The sequence below is a fragment of the Photinus pyralis genome, unplaced genomic scaffold (assembly GCF_008802855.1).
Source record: "Photinus pyralis isolate 1611_PpyrPB1 unplaced genomic scaffold, Ppyr1.3 Ppyr1.4_LG1, whole genome shotgun sequence".
NCBI classification, from domain to species: Eukaryota; Metazoa; Arthropoda; class Insecta; order Coleoptera; family Lampyridae; genus Photinus; species Photinus pyralis.
Genome location: NW_022170249.1, coordinates 48,019,923 through 48,029,233, shown reverse-complemented (window position 1 = coordinate 48,029,233; position 9,311 = coordinate 48,019,923).

Below are 9,311 nucleotides of genomic sequence, written 5' to 3'. Positions count from 1 at the left end.
ATTGAAATTGGTAAAATTTGGAATTTGTTTTGCTATGCTGATGATTTCAAAAGTAGAAAAATGTTTAAAATTACGAGGGTCGATACATTTCACCCATCTTAATAAGTTTTGTTCAAAGAGAGGAATTTTCTTAAAGATATGCTTACAGGCTTCGACATAATGATTTCTTACTCTATTTGTAAAAATTAACCTTTCGGGTTCATTTACCTTACATTTATCAAATTGATTGGACACTTCAATACCAACAATTTCTTTATAATTCTCAATGGGTATGTAATTGTCTAACGTAAACACTTCATTGTAATTAAATTTATCACAATCTAATAATGTAATTATTTCAGGTCGACAAAAATGTATCATTAAGTTTTTAATCAGTTCAATAATATGGGAATGAAGTAAGTGAATTAAAGGTTGATTGCTTTGAAATAAAATATTAAATTTATTAAATATTTTGGCACTAGCATTAACGAAAATAAGTTCAGGAAAGGTTGTATTTTTTTTAATAATATCAATGATTGTTTTGTAAGTTCGTGTTTTTAGTACTTGTTTACAATTTTTGGGTATATATTTTAAAAAGTATTCTGTAATGGCTGGCCATAACTCTATGATTCTTTCAGCAGCCTTTTCCAATGTTAACCATCTAGATGGCACATGTTTTATTAAATGTTTTTTAGGAGTATTAGTGCTATTTTTACAATAATCGAAATCTGCTAAGCGGGAGGGTTTTTCTTTGAAAAAGTATTTTAAAGCAACTGACAAATCCGATATATTGCTACCAAATTCGTTTAACCCTTTTAAAAAGGCATTATTAATTACATGCAAATTACATGTACCTACATCCAATAATGACCCTTTACGCAATTTTTTTATATCCGCATTAATTGTGTTAAATACCTTCTTGTTTACATTAGGGCCATCGCTTCCTAACATAATTAATTTTTCCTGTTGTAGAGAGGACTTGGCAATTATTTCATATAAACTTTTTACGATATCTGTCGCTTTTGCATGTTGTAAGTACACAGTTTTCAAATGACGAGACACAACTTCATTTTTTTCTATTGACCAATAGAGAATTCGTACTTGCAGTTCCTTCTGGTTGGATTTATTTGTTGTTTCGTCGTAAAGAAGAGAATAATACCCTGAAATCCAATTAAATTAATGAAAATGTATTAGGTAATTTAAGAGTAAAAACGTACCTCCATTACCTAAGTCAGTACTTAGTATCTTGTAAAAATAAGGTGCTAATGCGTGTGATACATAGTAGGATACCTTCCGTGGCGATAACGTAAAATGGTCAATCCATCTACAATCGGGCATAGTTAACTTTATCACGTCTTTTAATCCCGATACTGATTCAAAACTTTGATTCTGCTGTATCAATCTAAGAGTCCATATTAGCTCTGCTTTTGTACATTCTCTTCGAGGATTGAATAGTATTGGTCCATTGTTAAATGCACTGGGATTAATTTTGTGTTGATTTGAATTTTTTATTTTATATTGTTGTTTATGGCTAACAGCCTGTGCATGCTGATTAATTGCAGTTTTTCCACGTTCAACACACACTTTTTTATCACACACTAAACAAAAAATATATTTATCACATTCCGCTCTTGCCCAAGTCTTAATTAGATGACCATTTACATCAGTTTCCAATAACCAAGACTGTTTCAATTTGCACTTTCCCATTTCCCGTGTTGCGCTGCTTGAATTCGCAAATTAGACTGAGACACATTTTTTAAATCACAGGCAAGCACCTTTAAAATAGAAGGAAGGCAAGAAACTTAATCCTCATTATCATGCAACTGACACGTTTTTAAAGATAACAAACAACCACCCTTTGAGAGTTGAGATAGACAGGTATTTATGAGTCATTATTATGACTATTGAAATAAGAACTTGTTTGTATTTGATGTTTTGTTTATGTTGCCAGTTGACCTCTCGAAAAATATGTACCTTTATGTAACTTCTCAGAAAAATGTGTACCAATATGTACCTGCTTAAAAAATATGTACTTTTACATAAAATAGTGACCGAATACGGGCGCTGTAAATGATGATTTCAAGTGATGGTCATTTGAGGGTGTTACTACATCTGAATCTTCTGTAAGCTTATTTAAAGCAGCTTTATATAATGCGCTATTGATAATGTTTTCGCAATAAACTCTCTGTTCACGTCTCTGTTCTGGAGATAACTTTCTCAGTTTTGCAGCAATAGTCACTCCATATTGTCACGAAAGTGATTTTTCTAAATTAATAATCTATCAATTATTAGGTATAATGATTCATGCAAAACCTTAGCTATTATCTTCACTACAATTTGCAATCAATATGTTAGGAAACAGTCACGGATATGACAACCCCCATAGGGATTTCTGAACGTTCGACGCATTTGAACAGTATATCTAATTAATTGCTGCTCGCATACATCAATCCAGCCTACGTATCTATACCCTATGTGTCTACACAGGTTCACTGCCTCATGGGTCAGTCGTTCTACTTCCTCACGTAGCTGTCTAATCTTCTCAGGTCTCAGTCCAAAAACGGGCATCTCTATTTCGCCTATGGTACCGGGGAACACAATCCGCTGACCGTCGTCGTCATCCTCCCTAAAGACTGCGACGATATCGTCCGTCTCTGGAATAGGGGGAGGCGTTCCATCTGTTGAGGTGGTCTGATCAGCATGGGGGGTTGCGCTCCTGGGTGATCGTGTGGACGTCGTGGCTTGATCCATTCCCCCAGTAAGCCTAAGTGGCGTTTCGTCGCTCTGAAGCGCAGGCATCAACCTCTCGTCGTGAGAGTGCACTCGCAAGTTATTATTAAACAGTGCCTGCACAACTACTTCATCGCAACTGGGTTCAGGAACAAACTCCGTGAATCCGAGATGGTCAAGCTCTTCATCATCATCAACAAATAGCAGGAAATCATCAGTCAACCATAGCTCGTTGTCGACTTCCGGTCCCTGTTTTCTCGTGATTTTGAATCTTTCGCTGACATCATACTCGAAGCACATCTCTGAATAATCCATTTTAAAATATGAACAAAAATCAAATCTTCAAGAGTTACTCAGTTTATAGCCTATACAGCTCTTGTCGCACACATTGACTCCAGTCAATACCACAATAGTAATAATACAATTAAAATTGGGGCATTACAAAGTCCAAAAGGCATTTTTGTAAATTCGTACAAACCGTCAGGTGATATAAACGCTGTTTTTTCTTGACTTTCCTGGTCCATCCCACATTGCCAATATCCTGAGAAGAGATCTAGGCATGTGAAATATTTCGCCTTGTTTAAATACTGAAAAATGTCGTCTATTAAGGGTAAAGGATAATTGTTTTTCTTCGTGATTGAGTTAAGTTTCCGGTAATCGATACAGAATCTAAAATCTCCTCCCTTTTTTTTCACTAGTATTATGGGTGAGCTGTAGTTCGATTGTGAAGGTACAATAACACCATTTTCTAACATTTCCTGAATTTGATCGTGGATAATTTTTCTTTCCTCTTGCGATACTCTGTACGGACGACTTTTTACGGGTGATGCGTCTCCTGTATCTATGTGATGGGTGATCTTATTAGCTCAGGGAAATTAGTCAAATAAAGGGGTCAACCTCGGATTTTTTGGATATAAGCCATAAAGTTCAGTAAACCTTCATTTTGGTGTTCTAAGAGCTGTGTGAAAGTTATCGGGGTCAGACCCTTCGGCGTCGTAAGTTATTCGGGGTCAAAGGTCACGAAAATCAGTTTTTCGCGATTATCTCGGTTTTTATAGCTCCAATCGCATTTCCGTAAGAGGAGAAAGTTGTAGATAATTAAATTTGCCATCACTTTTGTATTTAACATTTTTTCGTAGGAGTTACCGTTCTTGAGATAGAGGGCGCAGAGTGCGCATACATGCTATAATTAAGGTCAAACTGTGAATCTGCTTGAATAATACATTGCATAAAGCTATTAAATCATTAAAACATCATTAACAATTAATAATTTTTAATAATAACTATTATTGTTATTAAATTATTACTATTTTTGATAAATATCCAATATGCTTATTGATTTATTAATACTTACCTATACGTTGTATATTAAACTCATGAAATACTTACCGTATATTTTAATAATTTATTCAAACTAGATTTAAAGTAGAAATAAAACAAGTAGGCAGGTGAATACATAGGCATATTTATTCACATAAAATCAATGTTGATGTCATCGTTATCGCCTGGCTCGTCATCGGGTACACCGGGGTCTCGAACTTCTAAAATTTCTTCCCATATGTTTTCTTCTTCGGGTTCTTCGCTGATTTCAACGGGAATCGCATTTAGGCAACCCTGACCATTGCACTGGCCACAAGCTGCTGTGCATTGCAGCCCGGATTTTCTGCATCCGCAGCGTGGACCACATCCGTTCCTGCAATTGCAGAAAATAGTGCTCATCAATTCATCTGGAGCTCGCGGTGATGTTGTTGTTATGGGCTCCAGAAATTCATTGTACAGGACCCAGCCCCAATCCTGCGGTTCTAAATCGTGCCCTAACCATTTCTGCACCTGACAATACACCCGATTTATGTGCTGATGGGCTGCTGCACTGGTCGGTGGAAGAATGGAGAGTGATACGGGTTTACTCAGTTTGGTTGACTTTAGAAACTGAACTTATCTTAGGTGGTCGATATTTTCCTCGGATTTTGGAGCATTGTATAAAGCCAGTAAAATGCGTACTCCGTTTGAATGTAAGTCTTCTGCAAGACAATTTTCTTGCAAAAACACTTTAGCGAGCTGATCAAAGGTGGCAAGTTTTTGCATGGACTTAATAAAAGTTTTCTTGCCTTTTTTAAATAACGCAGACGTTGTGTCACAGCCACTAAATGCGTGTATAAATAAAATATGTCTTTTCAAAATAGGATATTTGTCGAAACTTTTTCAAGAATAAATTTTAGTTTTGACATTGCCTCTCCCAACTTTTTTCAGGAAAATTTCATCTTCATATAATAGAGTACGTCCAATTAAAATAATCAGCAGATCTATATCTTCTCCAATGATAACGGCAGTCCTTCCAAGTTCGGATTCCTCTATGGCTGTTTCGACAATAAGGACATCAGCATCATATCTGGCTTGTTTGGTTGAAATATTCACTTTCTCTAACTTTGCAATGAGCATACCAATAAGTTTATTTTTATTGTGTCGATTTGATAAAAACTTATCCTTACTGATTGGCACAATCATTCTTTCCTCGAAACTAATTTCGTATGACTTGGAAAGGGCGGCAGTTCTTCTTACTTGTTCCATCGCCTTGGTATTCCTAGTGTAGTCCAAGTATCCGTCGAATACCACAACAGTTTTTGGCCCAAAATGTCTTCGTAGATAATTGACATATTTATCTAAAACCATGCAAAAAGTATCGTCTTTACTCCATACGACGCGATGCAACAGAAATCCACCATCGACGATGCACGTCACATTATTTTCGTCAAGTATGACATCAGAAGGTGTCATATTATCGTATAGGGTGGCTTTCGTGGTTTTCCTCATACCATCATTATCAAATAATGAGGTTGGATATGGGCTCAATTCATATTTAAGGTATTCTTCCAGATTGCTTTCAAATTTTTTTGAGACAGTAATCCTTTGGAATAGTAGCAATGGGTCCACAGAGACTTTACAACCGTCGACGTTGACTGATTTATTGACAGCTGAGAGTGGTAGAACCTTATCGGCGCGTTTGAACTTGATTTCACTAAAGTTCAAGCCGGTAATTTTTGCCATGGATTGTAATCCTACTTCATGGGCTTTGTAACAATTAATTTGCTCATTTCCAATTATTCCAGAAGCAAGGGATACCAGTTGATTTGTGTTTGGGAAGGTGTCATGGAGTGTAAGCCATTCAAGTAGTTTACTTACATCAACGTCGTCTCTCCTAATTCTTGAATCTCTGGCATCAATGTGTTGGTCAGAAGAATCTAACGAAATGTTACAAAATTTCTCAATTTCTTCACAAATCGTGTTTGTAGCGTGCATAGAATATACCCACTTACACAAAACACTTTCTTGAGTACTCCGTCCCCGAGATATTCCCCCTTCTGTCTTCATAGACTTCATGAGACTTTGTTCAATAACCATATCAGTCCATGTGCCACAATTAAATTTTTCGGACCGTCTTACGGTGAAGAATCCATCCTTAAAGCTTTTAAAAGTTTGTTCGTCCATGGTGTTTTCCAATTTTAACATATCTTGGAGATATAAATGAGTTGACTTGGCGTATAAATAGTGCCCACTGGCATGAAAATACGGCAGCATTTTTCGCACTGCATCTAGATGTCCTTGGAAATCTCCCAGTCTTTCAGCGCGAATAAAGTCCATTGCTAACGACACCATTTGAAAATATTGGACCCATAACGTAGCTGTAGGACCTCGACTTTTTATTTCATTTAGTTTATCATTAAATTGACCAGTTAATGAGGACGAATTATTCACGCAACCTTCTACATCTTCATAGGAAACATTACGGGAAGCCATTTGTTCTAGCAACTCATCCAACACACAATCTTCCATCTTCATCTCTTTAAAAATTACCATTGATAATGCAAGTCGTAATAGTGAGTGAGCTCTGACACTTCTTGAATATGCGTGACCATTCAACATTTTGTCCACAGAATTAGGGGCATAAATTTTACTTAGGGCTTCCTTAAGACCACTTCCATCCATTACATATCCTATGCATCCAAGATATGACATGATCATATGAAAACCTCCCAGTTTAACAACTATTTTGGACATATCTGAATTAGCATCAGACGCAGATACCATTTCACGTGCTTTTGAATAAAGGGGTTGGTCAAAAGTTACTATACACGTTTTTTGTCCATGCGACTTGGCAATGTTCATGGTGCAATTTAAAGTAGTATAAATAGTGTCTAAATTGGTAGCAGGATTATTGATAAAGGGCTGTAAAATAACCCGAGAAGTTGAAAAATTTATGTTGAGTTTGGTTAACTGTTCAAGGTAGCCATTCCATCCTGGAATTGTTGAAATATTCCTCCACTTTCCGTAAAACCAAAATATATTAATTGCATCTAAGTTTGTTTCTGCAGTTAGTGCTAGATCATCATGCAAATTTTCCGCTTGAATCTTGGTAAATCCAGACACAAGTGGTTTTTCATATGCTAGAAGAGGAACATGGGATATTGCTGCCAAATCTTTTGCACTTAGTTTAGTGGTACATTTTTTTATGCGTTCATTGTAAATTATAGCTTCTTTGGGTGTAACGATCTTAATCAGTCCCATAACATGGAGAGTATTATATCCATCCAAAGTTTGAACATTTATGTCGGCATTGTCTCCAACATATTGAACTAGCGCACCTGATAACTCTGATGGTAAAATGCGAGGTTGTGGATGGCAAACTGCAGAAAATTCATACCGAACAGCATTTTTATAGGAAGCTGCAAAACCCAAGCTGGATAAAACATCTAGTAATCTTTTAGACCCAAATCTTCTGTGCAGAAATACCGAAAGCCCCAAAAGTAGCTGAGATGAAAATGACCGTTCTCGTATCGCAGCCATTATTGCATGGCTTATCGAAGTGCATTTCGTTTTTAAATGATCTATCCTTCCTTTTTTGTTTTTTAATATGACTTCGTTCAAAAAATGTAATAATGTTTTTGGTATTTCTTGGTTAATATCATCCAACATTCGACTTGGAGGAGGATACGAATTGGTTTCGACTATCGCTGCTCGGATATCTTCCCTAACAATGGCTGCTGCAGCTTCGACAATCCTCAATCTTTCTTCTTCCGCATTATTTTTTTTATCTTGGTACCAAGTTTTTGTTAGCAAAAGGTGTGTGTCACGAAAACATATTATTGTAAATGATCCTATTTTTGGGGTAATTATTATGTTAGTCATATATTTTTGCTGTAGTTTTGCTAGAATGGTCTTGTCATCTGGTACATACTCCGTAAGGACATCTTTGAGCTCTTTTAGGGTGAATTGCGAATCCTCATGATTTTCTATATAGCAAAAAATTTTCTCCATTGCTTGAGTGAGCAGATTATCGCGAGCAGGTTTACTCTCTGGTGCTTGTTTGAAAAATAAATTATGGCAATGGGCATGGTACTTTGCTTCAGCTGCGACCAAATCATACTCACATAGTACCCGATGTTTCACTATTTCTCCCATGGAATCCTTCCGCTCTTCTGCTCTTTGGATGAGTGCTTCTTTAAATTCCAAGGTTCTTACGTTGCTAATCGTGCGCCGGTATTGTTTTGCTTTTTTTTTCTCGGCTGCCCCATCAGCTATTTGGCCACAAAATAGACACAATTTTTTGAAATCAAAAGTGTCAATCCTACGTTTACGTGCACCGGTTGATGTTGATGGCAAATCTTCATCTTCTTCTGCGCGTCGTTTCGCTGCTAGTATAGAATTTTGACCGATATAAATTCTTCGACACTTGGCATGAACTTTAACAGAAGCCACAGTATTTAAAAAGTCTATGTGACCGTCATTTCTTTCGACACTTGCACTTCTTAAAGTTTTCAAGCCACGCACCACAGTATAACAATCACCTTCTGAAAGGGACTTCTCACAAATGAAACACAAATCCTCCATTATTTTCGAAATACTACGTTTGACGTCCGTCGTTTATCGATATCTAAAGCGTACTAAACCCACCCAGGTAGATACTAAAGCTGCCGAGGGTCCCAAGGCCAAGCTTGCAGCTGTCGACAACTTGCGGACGTTACCAAAAATGAACGGTGCAGGGGCGTACCAGTGCCACAAAACACTGTAGGGTTTGATTTTAATTAAAATTTAAGGTGTATGGTCAAAATATACACCCGATATACCTAGCTATCTAAAATAATAATAACAATAAACATTTAATAACAATAATAATTAATAATAGTAATAATTTAATAACAATAATAGTTATTATTAAAAATTATTAATTGTTAATGATGTTTTAATGATTTAATAGCTTTATGCAATGTATTATTCAAGCAGATTCACAGTTTGACCTTAATTATAGCATGTATGCGCGCTCTGCGCCCTCTATCTCAAGAACGGTAACTCCTACGAAAAAATGTTAAATACAAAAGTGATGGCAAATTTAATTATCTACAACTTTCTCCTCTTACGGAAATGCGATTGGAGCTATAAAAACCGAGATAATCGCGAAAAACTGATTTTCGTGACCTTTGACCCCGAATAACTTACGACGCCGAAGGGTCTGACCCCGATAACTTTCACACAGCTCTTAGAACACCAAAATGAAGGTTTACTGAACTTTATGGCTTATATCCAAAAAATCAGAGGTTGAAACCTTA